Source organism: Dermacentor variabilis, chromosome 4, assembly GCF_050947875.1.
Source record: "Dermacentor variabilis isolate Ectoservices chromosome 4, ASM5094787v1, whole genome shotgun sequence".
NCBI classification, from domain to species: Eukaryota; Metazoa; Arthropoda; class Arachnida; order Ixodida; family Ixodidae; genus Dermacentor; species Dermacentor variabilis.
In genome coordinates this window covers 194,431,064-194,456,178 of record NC_134571.1, presented here as the reverse complement: position 1 = coordinate 194,456,178, position 25,115 = coordinate 194,431,064, and the positions used below count along the sequence as shown (strand labels likewise).

The following is a 25,115-nucleotide window of genomic DNA, read 5'->3' as shown; positions in this document are numbered from 1 at the left end:
AGAGAGCCAGTTTAAGGGCGGAGAAGAGGGAAGAAAAAGAAAGCAAACTTGCAGCGCCGTTGTTTTAAGGCGCAAACGTGGTAGAGAAACGGAAAGGCGATATAAGCATGCGTGGCCATGATACGCACACGACAAACTGCCTTACAATATTTATACTTGAGGGGAAGCTTCGTTAACAAACTATAACACGGCAATCAGCACTCGAATACGACGAGAGAAATTATTGAGACGTGGAAAATTCCCTTGAAATAAATCTGGTTTGCGAGACAAATGCTTGTATGTATTTAAGGTATTTAAATTTAAGGTATTGAATATTTAAAGCATAAATTGCGGGGTTCAACGCACCAAAACAGCACAATGGTTTATGAGAGCCGTCATAGTGGAGGGATCCGCATTAACATTAAACACATAGAATTCTTTAACGTGCAAGAAAAGAACGGTGCATGATTATTTCTGCATTCGACCCCGATTGAATGGTCGCCGTGTTTACCGTGAGGCGACTCAAGCCGTGAACTCGAGATGCATCTCGGAAGGAGTCTTATCTCGCTGTAAGAACCGATCGTCAAATATGCCGGTCAAACGCGTTGCGTGACCGGCATATATACGTGAGCCTGCCCCCCCCCCCCCCCCAGATACGAAGGTAGAGTTTACTGTTCTATCCCATAATCTGTTTCGTTCTAAACACAATTACGCGGTTTCCGCTGTTTTCGATTGTCGCGTCAATGCGCGCATGCCGAAAGCAAGAAGCGGGCATGATGTGTGTGCGAGAAACCTAATATGGGACAGCATTCTGGCAAACATAAAGAAAAGGAAGCAAAGGAAAGAATTACCTTCAAGTCTCATTTAGCGGAAAAACGCATAATTGAGCCAATCCCCTAAGGCTAGGGATGCCAGAAATAGACACGTGGCAGAGGCTCTTGGCATTTCTCTTGCACGAAAAGCTAAAAAATCAAGCAGTTACATGACTCTTTCTTAGTTGAGAATTCTGCGCATGTGTTGGATGTCGTAGACCTCAATCCGGCAAGTCTTTGTGTCATTTCTGTAGTTATGAAATACCTTTATTACCCTTTGACCCTTGATCCATTAACGATCATACCTCCTAGATGCGCCAAACCGTGTGTTAATTTCATTGTCATCATTCACAGGCATCATTTTAAGCCGTGTCCGAGGCATCAGAACACGTTTACGAAGGTTTAAGCTTTCAAAACACAAAGTCATTGAATAAATGCTTATTGGTCACGATAGCCCACGGCCTATTGGGGAATGAAGAAAGGAGGATTAAGTTTTGAGTTGAGACTAGTACATTCGACATTAAGTACCCGACTTGGAACTCACAAAACGAGGTTGAGTTTGGAGACACTACTTGAACTCTGAGATGCGGTCGATATGAGTTCACTCGCAACTGCTGAAAGTTGAGGCGATGACTACTGAAAGCACTTCAACCTCATGGTACAAGGTTGAGTCAGGTCATCAAATCGGAATGGAGGTCGAGGTGACGTCGCGTCTTGTCCAGTCGTTTGCACACTTTCGCTCATCAGAGCCCTTCTCTCCCGCTGTAGCAGACATGGCGGGAAAGGAGGAAGGCAGTCGCTGGAGAAACCGCAGTGGGAAGAAAGGGTAGCGGTGGGGAAGCGGCGTTCCGCCATCGCTTGTGCCACCACTCAGTGCTCTAGAAGCTTCGCCGTTGCCTTGCCGTTCACTTCACCAGCCCTTTATCGCTTGTGCACATTACATAAACAGGTCGGGCAAAACTTCGGAATTTCTTTTAAGAGCTACAACATGGGCCCCCTTCCATCCCCAAGTACGTGCACACCCGAGAAGATTGGGGACAAAACGACGCAGGTTCTGTGCGAAAAGAAAGAACTAATCCGGCGTTCAGCGAAACGCGGCCCTGGACGCAAATATTGGCATTCGGTGATTCGTTGACTTCGACAATAAGCTCGATGGTTTGTGCACATATTCTGAGGGTTTTGTCTTGACGACATACTGTTGACTTCTCGTGGCACAGGTCGACATTTTTATATTGTTGATGTACTCTTACACATTAGTAGGTTCCACCGATAATTGTGACCCAGAAATATCAATAGAGGGGGTCTGCGTCTTATTGCTGCGTAATTCGACCTGTGAAGCTACCGAAACTCTAGCTCAACATTAGTTACAGACAAGTCAAGATTGCAGCGGCTCGTCAAAGGGAACTTGTATAGACATTCACCAATAAATCTCCTCATCCGATTTTTTCTCGTCCAAGCACATTTGCATTGCTTAGGTACCGTTATGTGTCGGGAAGCCAGGGTGATGATGGAACTCCTGAGATTCCAACGACGCAACCATATATCAGAGGATTTGTTACATCTTTCGTGAGGTGCGCTTTTTTTTTTTTGTCGAGAGAACTCAGATTATGTTATAGGAAATACACGGCCGCGAACAGTAGACACGCACACCTACGACGGGACGAGTGCCAATTCTATAACTGATTTTATCAATTTTCGTGCACAGCAAAGTCTCGTGATCTTAGCTAATGTGCGAATCAAAACCACCAACTAGCTTAACACCAACTGCCTAAACAAAGATTATGCTTGTTAGTTTGCTGAGCGACATGCGTGAAGTACAGCCCCCTAATCTATTTTTCACTATTCCCTGAACAATGTAAATGCATGCAGATGCAAGGGTTAATAATCCTTATAATCTATGCGCTATTGCTGAGTGACCGTGGGGGGGAGGAGGGCGCGCTCATTGTTGCTGGGCCCCTCAGAGCATGCATCCTCGTGCCCGTGCTGCGACCTGTGGGGGACCCATTTTCCCTGGGCTCGAAGGCACGCACAGAAGGCGCAGCACACATCCAGGGGCCGTGCTGCAAACCTCTGAAGCCAGTTTCTCCCTAGATCGGATTAAGGAATACTTTATATTTCCCTAATCAAGACAACGGGCTGACAGACTGAATAGCACACAGTGGTGTAAAGGTTATAAACAGGGACAAGGTGCCTCAGAAGGGCTGGCCAACATTTCGATAGGACCTATCTCTGTCAAAGGCAACCTAGAGGAGGTCGCCTTTGACTTGTTCGTTATGCAGATAGACTGCGAAAGCTTAGTTCAAATTTATTGCCAAGCTCGTTTTTAATGAACTTAACTAATGAAGTTGCTATGCTCAAGCTTAAATGGCCTGTTTTTCGTTTCGTCATAAATTTCCCTCTATTTATAGACATAAAAATGTCTTTCCTGAAGACTTAACATCCCTACGTCTAGGGAACTCTCCCGTATAAGACTGGCAGCACACTTCCGTGGGACAGGCTTCTTGTGCATTCTTAGGCTGTCACTGGCTGCTGCCAGAGTCGCCGAAAATCGGCTGCATCGCATCCGTTGTTGTCTCACAAGGTGACAGGTATGGCCTGATCTCCTTGAAGCCAGAAGAAGTGCTGCTTGCGAGGCTTGAGGTTTTATTCTTGTGCCAAATGTGCCTCAACGTTAGGGTTCTCAAATAACTTTCTATTCTCTAATAACATGGTGCATTCCTTCGCCTACATCTTATCAGCTCATGCTCCTTCATATATATTACTCGTTTATTTATTTATTTTGTTCTAATTGATAAATTAAAAAAAAAAATGTGAGGGTGCTCTTATAAGATCGGAGCATACTATGAAGGCTGATTATTAGTTATCGAGAAATATTCACCTCAATCGACAGATGGCGCCTACTATTACGAGGTGCTTAAATTTGCAGCAACCTTCATTCTTTGCAGTAATGATATTTCGTCTCGGCGAAGACTTACATCCTTAACCGACCTGTGTTCAAATAGAGAAGCCAGCTACTTTGTCGGTTAACTTATGAGTAATTCTAGTTGAATAAGCCTGCGCGAGATAGAAAAGACGCAGGCACATAGAGGCGTCTACATTCAAGCGCATGCTGGTGCAGGTACGACTATCGAAGGTCTTCAACGACACGGAAAGGAACTACCTCAGCCGGACACTGAACCACACGTACGCGTTTTCGGGCGACTACTACCTCACGGCGGCCCTGCAGAATCCGACAAGCCGCGACATCGAACGAGTGAGCGTTACCAAGGTCACCGTTGTCGACGAGGCGCACCGGAGCAGGCCTCGGCTTCAAGTGAGCAATTAGGGGCGCTATGACGTAAGCGTATTCCGATTTGCTCGTATTGCATTTTTCCATTACCCCTGCACGATTGGTGAAGAAATTGAGTGCCAGACCCACTTCGCCTTGTCTGTGACGTGACGTCATGAAAACTGCCAAGAACGCTACTTCGTCTTTCTCACCCCTACTTCTTAGAACCAACAGCAGATACCCCTGCCACTTCACTCGCTAGCACAACTGAACTGGCTGATATCTTAAGGCTCCCATCAGATATATTACGATCGCTTTCTATTGCTATGCATAAAGGAATTCTGGTGGCATCATGATATTAAATACCGTAATACCATATTATCTCAATAAGCATTGCCACGAGCAAACTGCGGAAAGCGAGCACAGATACGTATCTCTAATTCTTCCTGGGTGGAAGGGAACAACCAGTGACTTGAAATTTTCCTATTCTATTGACATTCTCTATACTTATACAAATGTTTCTACAAGCGACGTAATGGATGTGCAATTTCCGTCAACTGGTGTTTTGCCCCGCGAGATGGTAGTCGCCCAGCTGTCGTGCAAACCACTTTTCGGCCTCGCCTTCGCGACATATGTGAACAGACCTTTGCCTTATGCCGGAGGTCACGCGATAAAGCACGCAATAAAGGAGGCGAGCGCACGTCTGCTCTGCAGGCCGGCCGTGGCTGCGCGTGGCTTTACGCACGGCGGAGCACATCGGTGGCCCGCCCGCCGCGTGCTGTACATTATCTGCGGCAGGAGGAAAGCGTGGGGGCGAGCCGAGATGGCGGCTGGCTTTATGCGCACTGCCTTCACGCGCATCTTGTATTCGAGGCTGCATTGTCGCATGTTCTGGAAACACCGCGAAGCGAGCGGCAAGTAGAAGCCAGCACTTCTCGCGGCAACCGGTCTCCATCATCCCAGCGTTGTGACAACCACTGCTCGCGCAGTTAACGATTTAGATTTCATGAAGTTTGACTGCACGCCAGGCGCGCTCTGGGGGCGGGAGGGCCGCCCTCCCCCCCCCCCGAAATTAAGACGCATAACACCACCTCCCCCCCTCGCCCATGCCACCACTTCTCACACACATTCCTAAAGCGCCGCCACATCAATGTTGACATTTGACAGCTATGTTGACATTTCACAACGAGGGATACAAAAGAACTGTGATTGTTGCGCAAATATATATTTCTGTATAATTCTTCCAGAGCTAATTTTAAAAAACGCTACTATAGTCGGATACAACTAAAGTCTGCAATGAAGCCCCGCCCACGCCCTCATATCCGCCTGCCACTGTTCCTCCGCGAGGCTGCAAATAATTCGTACTTCAAACTTTTTCTGTTACCCAAATTAGGCGGTAACTACAAAAATAAAGTTATTAGTGCGTAATTTTATACCTTTCCCCTCGCCTGTTATAGTGGAATGACGAATGCCTAATACTTTATTGAACTGAAATAACGTGCTTGTTTCGCTGCAACTATCTGTTGTGAAGTTTCCCTTCAGTTGGCAGTGAAGTTTCATGAGTAAAACGGTTTCAGTAGTGAAATGAACTGCACCGCATACTTTTAAAGAGTGAAATGCTCACACTCCATACATTTTGTCCATGTCTGTTGCACCTCATTGCTTCCGCCGATGAAAAGACTCTTCAAGAACACCAAACCCTCAGGAGGTATCAAGTACGACACCATTTTGAAAAGGCTGCATGACGACGACTTTGTTTGCTTCTATGATTGGCTGGCGGCGTAACACAGCTCCGCGAGGTCCGTGTGACTTTGTTGCCAACTGCTATTTTTTAAGTTCTATTCTACTAAAGTAATTCTTATTTGATACTTTCGCTTCTTTACTTGTTCTTGGCAGTGTTCTTCCTGCGCTTCTTTTCTGCGCGAGCACATTTGAGGTGGTTCTTTGTTTGCCAAGTAAAGGAGAGGTGTATCGCACAGGCGTACCTGCAAGATTACACCTTATTTCATTTCTCTTTTGTGGGTTCACGCGTTTTTATGGTGAATGGTGGGCGTTGTTCGCATTTTTACTAGTAAAGGTACCCCCCCCCCATTTGCCCTGGGTTACCTTGGGTTGACCCCCCCCCCCCCCCCCGGAAAAAAATCCTGGGTACGTGCCTGCTGTACGCGCATGACAAAATGCTTGGTAATTTCATCAGTTAACGAATGCTTACTGAACTTTACACGACCGATAAATTTAGTAACATTATTTTGGTATAGTTGTCTAAGGATTTCACTATCGATAACAAAGCTTCGCCTTTCGGGCGAGATTGTGAAATTTTTTTAACACTTCAACTTGCTTTACCATAGACTGCGCAACAGCTTATGCTCCTACTGCGACCTCTTGAAGGTGGGGGAGAGTGAGCTACACGTATACAGAGCTGCTAAGGAAATCAAATACAAAAAATTAAACTGTGGTAAACACGACAAGAAAATCACCCAGGACAGACTCAGACCATCAACTAAAGCTTATACTGAAGTCGTCCTGGACATATTACGGCCCTTATAAAAAACAAATTCTTAACGTTGTTGATACAACAAGATTCTTGATAACATCAAGAACCCACTAAAATTATATCATCAGGCACTTTGCTCGCAATATCGGATTTTACAAAGCCGTTTCAGCTAAACACCAACGCTTTCCATTATTGTGCTGGAGCAGCACTATATGATAAACACAAAAGTGGCCATCTGAAACGAAGACTCAACGTGACAATCTATTTTTAGTAGTACACATTCACCGAGGCAGAAGTCAACCACTCAAAGATTACAAATAAAGGACATAGGCAATTTTAATGACCCTTCGGTATTTCAAACAAATCTTTGAACTAAGCACATGAGTCTTCACACAGGTAACCAAACTATGATTTTCAATGTTGCTGAGAGGCCAAGTTAGAAATACCAGAGGCACACGCGTTGTCAATACTGCTAATTAGGAACTAGGGCCGGGACAGGTATGTGACCCGTTTGTTGTGATACGGCATGGATGACATACTTTTGAAACAAGTGTGACAGTTTCGTCGAGTTGGTGCATCTTGGCTTTACATATGTGGCGCACACAGACAAAAAAATACGAGGGCGAACAGAGCGATTGATACACGCGCATATTTACGTGTCTTTTTTAGAATGCAGCTCTTCGGCGCCCGTTCCTGCGGCGAGCGCCGGGGTAACCGAGTGAACGAGCACGGCAAAAAATGAAAAATCGAACGCGGAGCGTAGCGGGGGATGAAAGACGCGAGGAGGAAAGCGGAGGAGGAGGGCGCATCGAAACGGGGAGGAGGGAGGGAAGTGGAGAAGGAGGTTAAGACGAAAGGGTGAGAAGAAAAACGTAGTGCGATGACTATGACAACGAGATGGCGCCAGGATAGGGCGTCTTGCCTCGGAGGTCTGTCAGCAGCGGCTGCTGTGAATCGCGCCCACGCGTAATCTCCGGGCTGCCTCTCGCGATCTGCCGATTAGCGAGGCAGTTGCCCGACACTTTGCTCCGTTTGCAACGTTTCACAAGAGACAGATTTTTCGCTCCAGTCAATGTATCGCTTAATGAAAACACGTATAGAGTTGCGCTCAAATTTCGCATTAGGGAGTATCTTAATAGTCGGTTAATTTTTGTCCTCGTTTTTCACGTGCGCTGCGTATATGAAGTAAAGATACACCATCTACAAGACGGATGCAGAAGAATATTTTAAAGCTGTATCTCGATTCTCCGGAATCCCGTGATTGTGGCGGATTCGGGATGACCTACTGGAAGATAAAGCAGAAATGTTATGGAAGTACGATGAAGGCAAGATGTTTCAGAATATACGAAAATGTTTTGCCAATGCGAAATCTGAAACGGGAACCTCAGAGCTTGTGGCAGCCTAATGGTTATCGCAAAACACCCTGATTGAGCCTTAAGACCGTACAGCTTGATTTCGGGGAGCGCAGAAAAAATTGACAAGGGTTGTCACTAGGTCACTTTTCAACTGACCACTGATGAGCGCGCGTGTATGGCGACATACAGGCTCCAGTAAAAAAGAAGGTTTCAACAGTGTTGTCACAATGCTTAGCCGATAAAACATTCAAAGGATGTCAAAGGAATTATTGCCGAGAATAGTTTTTAGAGGCGGTTGTTTGAAGCGTTGTGCAAATCAGAGGAATGCAGAGCTTTGTTTTGCGGCACCATACCACGAGTTCTCAAGCGGTGCACTGCTTGTACTCAACCCAGAATTCATAGAAGGTTGAATATGGGCCGTCGAAGCGGCTGTTGAACACCGCCATCGCTCATGCACAACTGGCTTGGAGAGCACGCCCTAATTTTCTTACCATGGCACGTCAGAATAGCTTCCCGCCGGTCACCCGTAGGGAATTGCAACTGTGTTGCAAAATGTGTTATGATTGTGTTGGAAGGCCGAAAGAAGCCAAGAAATCAAAGCTTAAGGCATGCAAGACCTCAACAAAGAGAAATCACGATCACCGCCATTCAGTGAAACTTTCACCGAATACAAACCTGCCGTAATATGTGCTTGTTCAGAGAAGTAGCGAATGATCAAATACTTGCTTCTCCTAAAGGACTCTACAGTGTAGTGAAGAAATGCCCACCAGCGAAGTATCTTGAAGACTCACTGATGTAAAGGGCAGTGATGTAAGATGTCACTAATGCTGCTTTTCTGAACAACGTGGTGCTGCTGTATTAAGCCAGGTGGGTTTACGAGAGAGGAAAAAGCCGGTGCAACGCACGCGTAAGAAAACCAAGAAAGGCTAACATCAAAAATTACTTGATAGTTGATGAAATTGGGTCCACGTTCGCGCGCGGTGGCAGGTGGACGGCCTGGGCCCGTGTGGCCGTCCGTTCCCGGTGAGCGCACAGCGACCCGCGGTCGTCTGGGTGCGCTCGGGAGTGTCCGGGCTCTGCAGCCGACCGCTGGTGGCGCGCACAGACGTGCAGTTCGTGGTGCTCTACGAGGGCGGGCAGGGTCAAGCGGCGGTGGTCCAATGCAGCGGCAGCACGGGTCCGCCCGAATCGTGCGCGCATGGGAATTCGCCGCTCGACTGCACCTACAAGGTCACCGTCAACAAGAGGTAAGCCCGATTCGGTGCAGTCTGCGAAGACTCTGCCTTATAGTGTACTAGAATAATGTCCTAGTGGCGCGAGCAAGAGGGAGGGACAATGCGCCGGCTGAAGCAAATGCCAGTAGCCGCCGTCGGTGGCGCTGCTGTGCTTTTTTCTAGCTGCTGGCGCGCGGTCGAGCCGGCTCAGACGCGCTCTGCGGCTGTTTGCTCCGTGTGTTTTCCGAGCCGTGTTACGTTCAACGTGGCCATGCTTGTGAAAAACAGTGGATGATTTGAAAAAAGAAGGCGTATCCCTGCATCTACTGCAGCACAGGAGGTTCGATGCCAAAAAGAAAGACGGACACCCATTTATACGCTCCGGGCATGCCACAGCGATTATCAGGGCGCTCCTAAAGCGTCATTGTTCGCCGCACCAACGGAAAATGAACTTGGGAAGAAATGGGAAAGCGCAATCTGCGAACAGCAGACAAGCATCTCACGGAATCTTCAGCGGTATTTCATTAAAACTTCTTTCTGGGCGAGTTGGTGCATACTTGACATAAGAATTCGGTGCTTGTGTCTCGTCCTTGTTACTTTGTGGTTGCATGTGTTTGCGTTGTTACAATTTTTTATGTTCAGTGGTATGTGAGCGCCACTTTCAGCCTCGATACATTTGGAGGGATTACGTCGGCACCATCAATAGCACCGAAATGCGACTTCCACGTGGGAAGCTGTCGCTGGCGCCTGGCGCGGTGCCTACCCTTCTGCCCGACTGTACGTCCTACCTTTCTGTCGCACCTGTTGAAGAGAGGCCAGAAAGGAAGAGGCCAGCCGTAGAAAGTGCACTGATGGTAAGCACGAAGCCACATAAGAGCGCACGGACCGCACAAAATGAAGAAAGAGCGGGAGAGCGTCAGCTCCGCCAACCACTTCGCGAGATACTGGTCGAGTCTGCGTAAGATGAAAACGGACAGTTTGCGGAGAATGAACCATTCGCAATTAGCTCGCTCCAAGTAGTGGATGTTCCCTCAAGCTCTGGGGCCACTTTAACTGTGGCAACGACTCAACCGTAGTTTTCGCGACAACGTAGGTACAAAAGCAAGAAAGGCTCGAGATATTGCATGAGAAAGTTCTGCATTTCAGTGGGCATGAAGACGAAGTGTCTGCTCAACTGTACTTTAGAGGTGGGCTGTGCCAAGACATATTTGTACGCTCCCTTGCCGCTGCGAACCATTTGCTACATAAACATAAAAAACATAAAAAATTGTAACAACGCAAACACATGCAACCACAAAGTAACAAGGACAAGGACTCTGAGAGCCGCATCATCTGCCAAGGAATAATGCCTGAAAGTGACTTTCATGACCTTTCACGTGTTTTAACTCGAGGTTGCAGCCTGCTGCTGTGGTATTTGGGACTACAGCATCCAGTGACGGTCGCCTAATTTTCTATATCGCTGGTTGTGGCGAGAAAGTGCATTTTAAAGACAGGCTGTGAAGCCTGCCTGAACTTACTATTTATCAGAAAATGGGCAGCAGGAAATTTGAGGCTTGCAGAGTTTGCCATATGAAAGACAACGGTGGTTTGTCATATCCTGCCTCCCCTATATACAAATTTATGATCAACTTGGACAAAGACTTCATAGTTTGTTTTAGTCTTCTTGAGTTGCACGCAGACCGTGTTTTAGATGTTTTAGCTAGGTGTTGTTAAAGCCAGGCTGCAGCATCAACTTGGCTGCCCTGTACACTTCGAATCCATCACAGCAGAACTCACTGCTTTCTACATCACAACCAGGCTACATTTCTTCACAATAAGTGTGAAGAAGTGTAATGAAAGAAGGCGCCCTGCAGGCATCAAAATATATTAAGCTAAGTTGATGTTCCTAGAACTCCATGCTACAAGGTGTTTTTGGTCATGTGTTTTAACAGTAATAGTTACTTATAATGGGATTTGATGCTCGGTGTCTAGGGAAGGTACACTTTAGGGTTCCATTATAGCTGTGCTATTTTCATTGTGAATAAGTAAAAAAAGAGTAACCTGGATTTCTTTCGAGCGTCACTCTGACAGTATGTGCTGAAGATGCGGCGGATTTCTTAGGAGCTAAAATTTCGGGAAAAATTGTGAGTTTGTATGTGCGCAATTGCATAGTCAAAAATGAATTCATTCCGGGGTTTAATGTGTAAGACACACTAAGATCTAATTATTAGGCACGCAGTAAAGAGGGGGGGGGGAGGGACACATGAATAATTTTGACCAACTGGGGTTTTATAACCGGCAACACGGACATGTTTGCATTTTCCCGCTATGAAAGTGCAGCCAACGAGTCCGTTATTTAATCCTACGCCCTCGGGGTTAGCAGCGCAACGCCGAAGTCGCTACGAACTTTCCTGTCATTTGCGATAAGCACGCGATTTAAATGGGGTGGTAAATATAGCTCCACAGAAGCAAGGCAGGCCCAGATATATTGGCTTTCGAGCAGTAGATGAGCAACAAGAAGCTCAGTGAATTGCCAGCTGGCACATGCGATACGACGAGCGCAATGAAAGCGCCGGACTGTGCGAGAATACGCTAGCAGACGGCATTGTCGATACTATGGTCTCGATGTGGCCTTCAAGATCTTCCTTTACACAATACTTTGTTAAATACAATCCTGTTCTGTTATAATGAAAGAACCATGTCCGATAAAAAACACTTAATAACACGGACCGCCTCAATAGCAACGCATATGAGAGCAGCCGTTCTGCTAGAAAAGGTCGCAGTGGCGACACCTGGTGGCGTCAACGGAAAGAGGCACGCGCGCCCCTTTCCGGTCGTGTCACTAGGACATTATTCTAGTACACTATACTCTGCCTTCCGTTCAAACCCAGCGTTGCCAGTGCCAAAGCGATTTAACCGCTATAGTTTGAAGTCGGCAAAGACAACGTCTTCCCAAGCTAGCTAGGATGAATATGAGGCGTATTCTCAGTGCGCACGTCACTCTATTCGCGTCACCCCTCGCGCGAGGGAAGTCAGAGGAGTGTCGGAGCGCTTAAATATTTCGACTGCACTGTCTTGGGGATCAACCAACGCATTCTGCAGAGCGGGCCTGTGCACTCTACTTTGAGCCGTCATGCTACTTGGACCGAAATTTTCATTGCGAAGCACCGAGCGTGACGAAAGCGGTGACGTGGAAGGCATCGCGGCTTACTTGGGAGCATCCCCATTATATTGTAAGGCAGTCGGGCAAGGTAGCATGACGTCGTGTGTCGAAGTGTACAGGAATAGTGCTATCTATGAGGCGTTGGATCAGCCCCTTTATAACACTGTAATATGTTTACGATCGGCTCACGAAACAGGATAGAAAAAAACGTATAGCCCGTATGAAAAAGTGTGGTTAACTCGGTAAGAAAGACATTGTGTATAGAAAAAGATCGCCGCCCAAGCACTCCGTGCAGATGGTTGAAGCTCAAACGTGCGGCCGCGGTGTTTATCTCTGGGTTAATCCCAACGGTTCATGAAACGACGGCTTGGTAGGTGGCCGGATCCTCGGTACGCAGTTGCTGCTTGCGTTTGGCTGCACGAGCCTGTTCTTGTGCACGGGCTGCAGCATCGGCATGACGTAGACGAGCTAGTTCCCGGTTTTTCTCACAGACTTGCTGATAAAAAGCTGCCTGCTCCTCAGGAGTACGTATGGCGCGCGGTCTACCCATTTCGGAGCCCGCAGCGCGTGCGCTCGGCTGCGACGGAGAGCAACGATGTCACTACGGGCGCAGCCAATCGCGCGCCTTGCTGTCTCTTTTCTTTTCCGCGCATGCGCATGAGGATGCGCCGGAAGAGTTTTCGGCGTACAGGTGAGAGATGGTTGGGCGAATCGCCTATGCATATACAGCTTCGTCGTAAAAACGTAGCCTACGCGTTCGTGCACATCACCATAACCTTGCTACGGTTCATTGAAACTGCAGCCTGTTTTAGAGAGTCCTGGTGGTGGTTCTACTCTTTGAATGGCTACTGTATACGGGACTGTTCGGACAGATGGCACCGGAGAAGCGCGGAATTCCACCACATGGCTAGTTCGCTTAGAGGGAAGACAGCCGCTGTACACTGGGCCGCGCGTAGCCTAAGGGATTTTTCGCCATTAATTTTCGGAGTAAACATACAGTGCTCACTGGAATGGGACTCGATGGGCTAACTGTAAGATTGAACACTTCGTACGTGCCATTAGTCCAGAGTCATATGCCGTGTCGCTAAGAATATGGTCACTAAGGTGACGCGGACTCCGATCCAAGTTCCAAAATTGCGCCGATCTCGCACGAACTGCAAACGGTGCAAAACGTAAGTATGCGTGTTGGTTAGCCTTGAATAGAGGCGTTTCACTCTGCGAGTACTGCACGTCCACATCAGCGGGGAGCACGCGCTGGAGTCGGAAAGCGCCCCGCAAAAGCAGCAGAGCAGCAACATTTTCGTGCCGTGGAGCGAGTGGGTCTCGGATCTGTTTGTTCTGTTTTCGGAATACGGCTCGCGGCCGATTGGCCAGACAAATGAGGAGCCGCCGGTTCAGTCGATTCGATCATGCTGATCACAGCTGTAGTCATAACTGCTGAAGGGTGAGCATGTCACGTGCTTGTCAAAGACGGCAGGCCATGCAAATGCTGGCGTGGTTTGCAGCGGAGGTGTTTTTTTTCGCTAGTTTTTCAGCTAAGGTTGCCGCGCCTTAGAAGAGTGTTGACCGCAGTTTGGGAAAGCCTGAGGTGCTTGGGGATAGGTATAGGGAAACGCTTCACCCAAAATTTGTGACAATGTCACATTTTGCGCGGCACACAAACGTAGAGCATCCTAGCGAGCGCGAACAGGGTCGAACGGTTCAGTCCTGTTGTGCTTGCATTGCCTCCTTTTCCCGCACAGCTGCATGCACACGCCTATGGACCTCGAGGCGGCATTCTTCTTGGCGCGTGCGGGCATCGATTTTTTTTTTCAGCAGGACCAAACTTTGCGCTTCTGCTGTTCAGACAGCACCCGTATACGATACGCAGGCGGGGCCATCTCCTACGTACATTAGCGGCTTAGTGCCCATGACGCCGCTGTGAATGCAATCGCACTTGATCTCCACAAAACGGAATACAGTATTACGGAGGGAACATGGGGAACAAGTGCTGCTCGTGGCAACTTGACTTGCCCCAAACTGCCTTAAAACAAAAGCAGCAGCAGAGCGGAAACACAGCTTTCCTCATTGCTTACAATTCGAAAACTATAGGATACCATGCACAAGCATCGCAGATGAAGACACAAAGCAAGATGCATAAAGAAGGAAGATAAGAAAAAAAGCACATCTCAACGCACTTCGCAGTCTTGGATGATAGCATGCCACTCACATACGGGAGAAACAAAATCAGAAAAGTCAGGAGGAGAACGAAACACAATATCAATTTTATTAGCAATAAGACCATTTCGTCATCGAGGTCGCCTGGATCGCAATATTTGGGATTCATAATTAGTGCGCAATTCTGGTACGGGCCGATACTCTGGTTTCTTGTATTATAGGGAGCTTTGTGTTGAAGCAACACAAATCTCCACGAGTGATGTTAGCCACACGAGTGATGTAGTTTATACTTCTTTTCTGCAGATTTTTTTACGCAAGTACTAAACGATACTTAGAATGGGCCTTTACTTTCGGTGTCTTCAGTTATGAAATAAAGCGTCTGAAGGAAAATCCCATGGTTTGTTGCAAATGGCGCGATGAGCCTTCTTTTGTAGAATGTGCGATTTGTTTATATTAGTTTCAGAAGTCGTACCCCAGACGAAGGAACAATAATTTAAATGGCTCAGAAAAACGTGAATACAATATTAAGTGTTTATTAAAACAAAGAAGGCAGTTAGGAAATAAGGGATTCCAGTGGTTTGTGAAAGCTTACTAGCAAGGAAATGTGGCTATGTCAGGTCATGGTGAGACAAAAAATGCACCTAAATATTTTACCGAATTTTCAAGTTCAATTTTCGCGTGGTTCGTTACTGAAGCTTCATTGAAAGTAATATGCATGTTGCAGTAATTTGCGAAACAAAACCACCAAACCCTTTTCGGAATTGATTCTAAAACGGTTATCAAGTCACCATGTGTTCACTTCATTCGAAACTGTATTAGCTCTTGTAATCAATTAGGCAGATCCGCTAGATAAAAACAATAACGTAGTGTCATCGGCATGGAATATACATAGCGCGTATCACCATCATTGTTCACTATATCGTTACCAAAAAAATCTAAAAGAACCGGCCCTAGAATATTAGCCTTGAGTACACCTACATTGGCCGACCGAACTTGGGACTTAACATTATTTATTCGTGCGAACTATCTATGACAATTGCAATGCTGCGTATACCGTAGTGATTTAGCTCACTAAGCAAGCGATAATGATTTATAGAATCAAACCAATCAATCGATCAACCAGTCAATTAATCTGTTTATTTCCGTCTTTCGTGTACACGATGCAACAAAAATAGGTGGCGAGAGAAAAAGTTTATTTGTCCTAGCTTGACTAAGCTCTTGCCACCTGTAGATAAAATCAAATTCCTTTGATATGTCGACAAATACTAACAGTATTAGCGAACGTTCCTCAAAAATTGTTTAGAATAATTTTTTTTTATCCACGCAAAGCAAGCTGTGTTGTCAACTTGTGTCTGTCAGATGTGTCTGTCAACCCTGGCCAGTCGCGGCTTGTCGTTCAGCTGTAGTGAAAACTGCCACAGTCGCAGAAACGTTGTGATGACGTAGCTGTGCTTCGGTTGTCTATGTCTGAAACCTACGCTGCGGAATGAAACCTTCTCATCGGGACCTGCACACTTTCTATGGACAACCTCAAGTTACCCACGCGCGTTATCTTGAAGGGGAGCAGTGCAATTAATGACTTCCCAGCGCTTGTCCTCGATGTCGCCTGTGGTCATCGAGGGTAAATTTCCAGGTACAAAAAAAGCAAACTTGCCAAGCAGCAGTGGCATGAAGTTTTGCCAACACTGGCGTTAGATGACGAGGTGCATGACTTGACGAAGTCTATGACTTTTCACACAAGTACGATATGAACCCGTGCATATACGTTATTTATGTCAGTGTCCTCATTTGCTCAGATTGCAAGGCCTACTCCATTTTATAGACAGCACCACTGCACGAGGTACCTATATTATTGCTGGTTTCGACCATTTGGCAACAGCAAAACTGTCACATGCGCGAAAGGTGGTGGCTGAGAACTCGCACTAGGCGTGCTGCCTCATTTCTCGCCTTTCTTTTTTCTCCTTGCACTATTACCCAATGACCCCAAATCCAGTACAACGCGACAACATTTTCTGTCCACAAACAACACCGCTCTCGACGGCCCTGGCCTTTCGTTTGCTTCAGAAGGAGCTGTCACGCGTGGCATGCTAAAAACACTGAGAAATTTGTACCGATAACTCATACTCATCGTGTCCCCCTCGACCTTGTAGGACGCTTACAACGAAATGTCTGAAGCTTGGTTCAACGCGCAAAACAAGTTGCTCAGCACGACAGCCGTGTGAAGGTTGTCTCGATGTCGTATACCATGGACACTGTACGCGCATTCGGCGACCCCGCAGCACCGCCTCATTGGTTGAAGAAGTTCCTTTCCTGCGTCGCAGCTGCCTGCGCCAGGGAGAGACGGCCAAGGTGGTGCTGCGCCAGATGTGGCACGGCAAGACAGAATAGCTGATCGAGGCTCTGGCCGTCGGCTACCTGACAGAGAGCAGCAGCGCCCTGCACGCCTCCATCGACGGCGCTCCGCTGGTCGCCCTGTCCGACGTCGAGACGCTAGTCCTCAGTGAGTGACTCGAAACGAGGCGGATGTAGTCAGGGCACGCGATGAACTATACGCGATACACAATGCGGCGCCATGCGGAGCACGTCTGCTTGTGGCTCCTCCTCTATACGCGTCACCGCTGTACACCCCGAAAAAATGAAGGGACTGAAAGTCGAGCCGCAAGCGAATGGCACCAGAAATCGGTTTGAATCCAGCAACGGCTTCTTATTGGCTGCTTCCGGTGTGCGAATTGAACTTTACGGTAAACGAAGTGTTCGACGTAGTTTTATGTAATCCCAAGCCGCAATGTTGCAATACCGGCAGTGTAAATATTGGGGCGAAATCAAATTTTTCAGGGAACTGCAAAAATATCAGGAAGACATGGACGGTGATTTCTTGTGCCAATACCGTGGCCACATGCCGTTTAGTACCAAGAAATTTCTGCTTCATTTTTTTTTGGAATCCACGTATTACTACGCTGGCGCTCGCCTCCACAACGGTAAGCATAGTTATCAGTGACTCTAAAACAACGCTTCATAACTTCGCCAAGGCAGGAGTCTCGAAAGAGGCGTTAAGCATCCTAACTTTCGCGGGGAGCGTGACGTTCATGCCATATGGACGCCCGCCAACTCCCTCCCGGGCAACGAAACTGCACACACCGAACGCGGGGCCCGAGTGCGGAGAGAGACCGCTTGGTCAAATATAATCGACTCGCCAAACACTACAGTTCAGGAAGGCAGTATTATCCCCTCCCTCCTCCCACCACACTCCTCATTGACTAAGCAGCAGGCGACGACATGGCGCATACTACAAACAGCTTCCCAAATCCGATGGGTTATCATCATTATTACCCAGAACTATATTCAGATAAATGTAAAGAGTGTAATCAGCGGACGGACTACACTCTAAAAACTAGGAAGGGTATCGCAGGAGTGAAGCGGCCGGTTCACTCTTCAAAGCTTCGTTTTACTCTCGCAAAATTTCGAGGAGAGTGAAATGCATTGTTCACTCTGTCACCAAGGAGAGAGTGAAATGTGCTTTTCACTCTCCCCTTCAGAGAGAGAGTAGAATGCCCGTTCTACTCTTGCGGCAATAGAGAACAAAACGTAGCGTAATCTTCTGCTTCAACAGTAGGTGGCTGGCCCCGAACATGGCAATGTATCATTCATGCACGCTGAGCAAAGAACACATCGTTTTGCTTCTAAGAGAACAGGCCGCCGCAGTTCAAAGGAACGCGTAGCGAGCGCTCTACTTTTTCACTCGAAGTTGCTCCACCGCGCGCGCGCGCGCGCTCAAGATCGCGGAACAACACAGCACCGGAGAAAGGTGATCCGTACAGCGAGCAGCACCGCAGCCGCGAAGGCCAGCCAAGGGAGATCATATGTCAGCCATCTCGCGTCGCCACGAAAACACGACAGTCGTTCGTCATGCCTTGGATATAACAGCAAATCCTCCACGGTAAGTGAATTCTAACTTAGGTGAACATTCTCCGTATATGTCATGCTATCGCCAGGAAGTCGTCGCTGCGCTTAGCCGACGCGATTGACAAAGGACTAGGCATACGCGCTGTGTCTCTCGATGTCAATCGAAAAAGCCAGTCATCGCGATAACTGCATGTGATTTTATCACTTTGCCGTTGTCCGTAAGAGCTTTAAAGATCGCAAAAGCTGCCATAACTATGGTATGTTCAATAACACGCCAGGCGAGAGGACGCTTAAAATGGTTCGTTCACCAGCCCGTGATTCCAAGCCTATGCGGAGCGTGATTAGCGTGCGTTTTGTGTGTTTGAATTTATTCAGTTTGGCAGTCTACTGTGTACGGAACGCTGTTGAACTAAGGAATCACATAACAGAAGGCGTCATTTATAAATATAAATAAACCGCGCGCTTGACGGTGTCTCGCGCAGGGGGAATCTGCGACCACTGAAGTTACGTGCAGCACCAGTGCTAGTTAGAAACTTTGCCGCAGGCATTCAGCTGCATGCTGCAAGATGTCAGTTGGGCGCGTTATCTTGAACTTACTGAAAACGCATGGGGAATCCATGTTTTATGCTGAAAAAAAGTATAAACCCCTTATAAGCGATCTTGCGCGCGGCAGCTACAAGCGACGCGATGGAGATGGCTGTCGCGTTCGCTCGTCGCCTACAAGTCGTACACCGTGCGAGCGACGATATTGAGCGACGCCTCCCCGGTGTTGCAGGCATGAGGGCTGCAGTCACGCGTGACGCGTGCTTTAGTAATTTACGTTGATGTATTTTACTATAAAAAGTAGCATAAAATATTTCCGGAGGTCTTGCAGTGCGTTCTTATCCTTGCACGTATAAAAATTGAATCATTTGCTCGTTCCGCGCGACAATCGGTAGTATTTGAGCGATTTATGTACAGTACATCCAGTTCCGGCTTCGCGCTATTGGCTAGTCGCTCATAGCACTTCTGGGCGACGAGCGACGATTTCTAGATTTCCAGAACCGAGCCATCTGTTCAAGCGACGGCCCGTTTTGTGGCTCGTCGCCGTCGCGCACTAAATCGCTCTCACAGTGTTTATCCCTAAGACTGAACTGTTTTAGCTCATGTATTGAAATGGTGTGATTATAGGTAGGTCTGCTTTTGTCTCCTGTTGAGGTTTTCGTGCACGGTGCGAAACTGAAAGGATGCTTATGTCTACGAACTCGGTGAATCGTCGAGCAGCTAGTTATGCATCGGCATTGAATATAACGGCTGCTGTGTGGAATTACAATTGCAAGGGCGCTTTGCATACGCTTATTGTTTTCGACATGCCTGTGCATTTGCTAATATGAGTTGGCGTGTCAGAGTTATGTCATATGAATAGCTAAATCAACCTTCCTTTGGGGGTTACAAGCGTAATGTGTGCATTTTGCTATTGCATGGCAGATCAAAATGTGTTTATCGCTTGAATATTTTTAGTAGAGAAATAAAATATCAAAATAAAATGTTGCTTTAATTCCGTGTTACCAGTCTGTCGTACACAGAACAATAGGTTGGTGTAACAAAATAATAACTGCGGTTTAACTGCAACTTTTACATGCCTTCAAGAATCTAAAATACTAGATTTCAAGCTGCAGCAGTAGTCGGGTCTGTCAAAAATGAACTCCATTGTGCACCTCATACATGAAAATAAGTTCATGCCTTTTAGTAAGCTTAGATGCAGGCCGCAGTGAACTTTCTTGTTAGTATTGAAATGTGGGTAAGCTTGCCATAACAAGCCTTGTTGCCTTTTTTTATAGGCACATCCATATATCCATTGAACTGAAGGACAATATTTTCATCCCTACTGAGCATCATGTTTGCAGCTATAATCGTCAAATTATGGCTTCAGCTGTGGCACAACCAGGGATGGTGCGGGGTGCACACTGGGCACGTGCTTAGGATGTGTCATAAGTGGTGTTTGCGATACACCAGACTCATGACAGACCTATGACGTCTGAAAATGACCAATATTCTATTCATTAGCAGGAGTATTCTAACATTCGTGCCGAACGAGGATGAACTGTCCGTTATTTATTTTTTGTGTAAATCTAAAATTGAAGTTAATTTAGCAGTTGACTGTCGCAGTCATTTGGATGTTTTGCATGCATTTCACTGAGAAGACTAAGAGCTAAGACTTTCTTTTATTGCCATGGCCTTGACTGTCTTGATGTTGTTTTGCACCATGCCCTTGTTTTGACTTTTGCACATGATATTTTTCAGGCACCCGCTTCATATAACTCATGAAGGCAGCTGCAAGGACACGAGGATGGGAAAGAGCCAGTGCAGCACGACTTCAAGTAGTGCAGAGGAGCCAATGCCAAAAAATCAAAATACATTGGCATGCAATTTGGACAAGAAAACTAGTATGTGGGTATATTGGGCGTACCATTTGACCAAATGTAAACAAAATCAAGATACAGTATGTTACAACAAGATGAAAATTCTCACGTGCTCCAGGCAGTCTTCTTAACATGGTATATTTATGTAATGTCTCCGATTGGAAAGTCAAATCAAGTATGCTCTCTGGAGACAAACACATAGCAGCAAGTGTCATTGAAAAGTTAGAAGAAATGTGTTTTAAAAAAGCTGATTAGTTCTGAGAAGTTACTTCTTTTTTCTTCCCTCTCAACAGATACATCCATGTGATAAAAAAATAGTGGTACAATGAAATTGCATATTTGCTTGGTGACATGCTACATACTTGCAATGAGCACTGTGCAGGTGTTTACTATAAAAAGTAATAGCCCATTCTTGGTTAGGTTAGGCCCACTACAACACGTATAGGTGCAGTGGCACGCAGTATGGCTAGTACAAAAAAAAGGGGGGGGGGCAGATATATGTAGCCCACTGCACACGACACAGGGCAAAGGAAATCCGTGTTCAGCAACCATGTTAAATGCCATGTACGTAAATTTTACAACGCTGCTCATTCGAAGCGCGCACAGGTGCATATTGAAGAAAAGTTTTCCAGGGTACATAATTTAGTGCGTAATTAACACTAATTTTGCTCTAACCACAAGACATAATAATTTGAATATACTGCACGGAAAAACCTAGAGCGAATTAAATTGTGTGTCAGCTTCGTGTGTATACATGTAGTCTTTCCTATGCATTAGGTTTTTCGCGTAATACATTACCAGTTGACAGCCTATCTTATCATGTGCACTCTGTTTACATTACAGTTGTTTATTAGTTTACTCATTTGTTTTGCAACTTATGAAATGCCGGTGTATATATATTTTCAACATTTGACATAACCCTGTATGTTTTGTAGGGACAACCCATGACGTGCTTTTCTCAGCACCCAGTCAACTGCCAGAAGTGACTCAAACACAGGCCACCAGTAAGTGGACATCAGTTGCAATTTCACATTATGCAGTTGGCTCCTGCCATGTACTGAGGCTTTTTTTAATGAGATGGTGGTGTCGTTCTAATGTACATTCTGACCACAAAGCTGCGATCATGTCTCACAGAGGCATATATGGTTGCTATTCTCTGCGAGGGACGTGTTCTCGTGTTCGTGAAGCATTTGTGTTTGGCAGTATTGTCGCCCAATGAGTCAGATATAAACACTGTAACTCGCCACTGCCGGCAAGTAGTTGCGAGAAACACAATATAATATGACGCTGTAAAGTTATTTCATTAATTCGAAGGAAAGTTTTGCAGTAGGAAAAAAGATTGCTATTCCAGGTAAACATGTCTTTTTCTCACAAGTTATTTAACCAAACTGTGGATGCGTGAAATTCATGACTTATGAATAGATTTTAATTCATCCTTTAGTAATGCTTCTAAAGGAGACTAGAAATAGCATGTGACTACCTCTCCAATCAGCAGATCATACACTTACAGTCATAAGTGGTAGTTCCATGCAGTCTCGCACTCTACATAACCTTTCCTTTCAGCAGCATTGGAACTGGTGGCTGCGTTTTCAGAAGGAGGAGTGCACTTGGCACTGTATATGTATGTGTGAATTCGGTTTTCTTTGTATGTGTCGGCTCACTGACACAAACAGTGCAAAAATCAGTTGTACCATGAGGCTGACGACACCTTCTGCTGCTAGAAATGCGGCACTTCCTATTTTATAGTACTGCATGACATTTAAATCAAAGCTAGCACATAAAATGATCAAGGAAACTAACCACTGTTATAGCTGTTTTCCTCAAAGAAAGCTTGTCCTTTATGGGCTGTGTTAATCTGAGCTCTCCACCGATGTTTCAGTAGTATTATCCCTTCGTGAGTGAGAGATTGGGGGCAATTAATCGTGTTAGTGTTTAAATGGTGTCCTAATTATGTATATTTGTTCCAACAAAGTTGTCTAGATTGCTTTATTGTGTTGTGTAAAGCTTATGAAATCATCAGCAACTACTGAGTTGCTAAGATGCATATGCATTTGTCACTATTCAGGTGGCACTCGGCTATACCACTGCTGCGGAAATTGCCAGCACCAGCGGCTTTGCAACAGCTGTTTCACAGCATGTCGGTATGCACAAATTTATAGTTACGTTGTGATGGGTTAGTATTATGGACCACTGCTACTCTGTATTGTGACAGATCCATATGATAAGTGATGTAATGGGCACAGCGAAAACCTGTGAATGTTTTACTATGGTACATAAAAAGGCTCTCCTTTTCGTCACTGGAGCAGGGGATAAGAGCATGCAGGCACTCCTGAATGTACATATATTTAAAGACATGATATATATATATATATATATATATATATATATATATATATATATATATATATATATATATATATATATATATATATACATAAATATATATACATATATATATATATATACAATTAAACTAAAATCAGGGACATTCCATCTTTCATTTTGAATTGACTTGTACAGTGCAAAAATACAACACAGACCACAGAGAAGCCCGCATGTTAACAGGTTTGATACACACAATAATTCAACAGCTTTGATGCCTCAGGTGTGCTATTTTACGCAAGGGGGAAGGGAAGGGGATAAAACCAGAAAAAAGAGTGGAGTGGAAAAGAAAGGAATCGTGTCAAAAAGCATGAGAAACATTGTGCAGCCAGGATCGCCAGCAGGACATCTAAAAAGCACTCTGATAAAATTACATACAGGGCAACCTTACGTATTGTTTGTTTCAATCAACTCAGATCACATGCAGCCATTCCTGCAATCAAGTTGTTTCCTTATGTCATGAGGGAATGATGCGGGCCCAAAAAACTGTTTAGAGTTGAAGGATTATGTTCCACGCTTGCCTCATTACCTGCTTTTTATCAGCTGCTTATGTTACGGACAAAAAGTAAGAGTACGAGCTTTTTCCTGATTCGCCATTCCACACAACATGTCTTTGTGACTATATGTACATGCAGATGATCCATAGATGAAAAATATTCAGTACAGTAGAATCTCATTACAAGATACACTTGGTTGTAAGAGACATCTGAAAATGGTTTGGTTGGTTTTCCGATGTTTGCCACGTTAACAACACTGTACACAAGAGTCACCTTTGTTACTAACGACTTTTTAAGTATTCACTGCTTCGAAGGGACACAACCCAGACAAATTCACTTCATGCACCTTGTGTGCTCCGAAGGGCGTAAAGATCACGCAATCCTCACACAGGTCAATTGCGCATGTCTCTTTAGCATGAACTAGAAAAGGAGGGCAACGAAGACAGTGCAGGGCAGAAAGTGTCGACAGTTGAAGCTGACGAGCGTCTAATAGCACCTCAAAGGCACTGCGAGCAACAAGGCTTCCAAAGTGAAGTGTTTAACTTCCAGAAGTTAGGAAGGAAGCTAACACAATCTACAGTCACTAAAAAGCTGTGAATGTCTTCTTTAAATTACCCCTAAACCACCGAGGTTGAAATTTACTTGCGGTGTTGCAGTTGTACATGTAAAGGCAACGAACACGTAGCCACGAGAATTTTTCGAAACGGTGCAGTAATAGTGGAGCTACGTGTTTGATTATCGAAAAGTAGTCCCCGCTCATTTTACTCTTTCATCTGGTACACGCCATCTGGACAGTATCGTCTTTTCCTCGCCTAGTAAACCTTAAAATGTTACCGGACAGGCCATCACCAACGAGCTCTGTTGCTGCCGCGCAGGCCCGTCGTCCTGCGAGGGGTGGCGCTAATGACCTCGCCAATACAATGGAACTGTATGGTGACTCTAGTTGAAGAGCCTCATAGGGAGACCCTTCTGTTGGCGTTTCTGTTCTTTGCCCCCATTGGCTGCCCACAATGGCATCGCGAGCAACGCGACGAGGAAGAAGGAGTGTGTATTTGCTTGCAGGCCTTGCCGGCAGTCGTACACTTTCGTTGGACCAATCGACAGCACCGGAAACTGGTGACATCATCAGAGACAGCCTGGTGATGTCAGGACAAACTGGGGGGTGCAGGATAAGTCCAGAGAGGCGCACGGGGTTGTTTTCTTCATATTGTGGTGCTCCCACAGTGCGTAGCACTGTGGCGTTTGGCATCGTCAATTGTAACGGCATTCTGATTTTGATGCGCGTGTTTACTTGAAATGTTCAAAATATGTCAAGAAGTGGTTTGGGGGGCATTTACGCCACCCTGAGCAATTATTCCTTCAGATATATCTAAACATACTTTAGTGATGATGCATAATAAAGTGATCTAGTCTGGCTCCTCCGTGTTTTAAAATTTTTGGTTTCGAGCGACATGTTTCCCGTGCCTCTTGAGTATCTCTTCTAGTGAGGCTTAACTGTAATGTGCACACA

At 46.0% G+C, this 25,115-nt stretch overlaps 1 long non-coding RNA gene across 1 annotated transcript in view; it reads right to left on the bottom strand.

Moving 5' to 3' along the window:
- Window positions 1-25,115, bottom strand: part of LOC142578121 (uncharacterized) — a 311,453-nt gene that overhangs the window by 52,201 nt on the left and 234,137 nt on the right. Inside the window, exon 2 of the long non-coding RNA XR_012827176.1 lies at window positions 20,836-20,910. This is a non-coding gene — a long non-coding RNA (uncharacterized LOC142578121). The remainder of the gene's footprint in view (window positions 1-20,835; window positions 20,911-25,115) is intronic.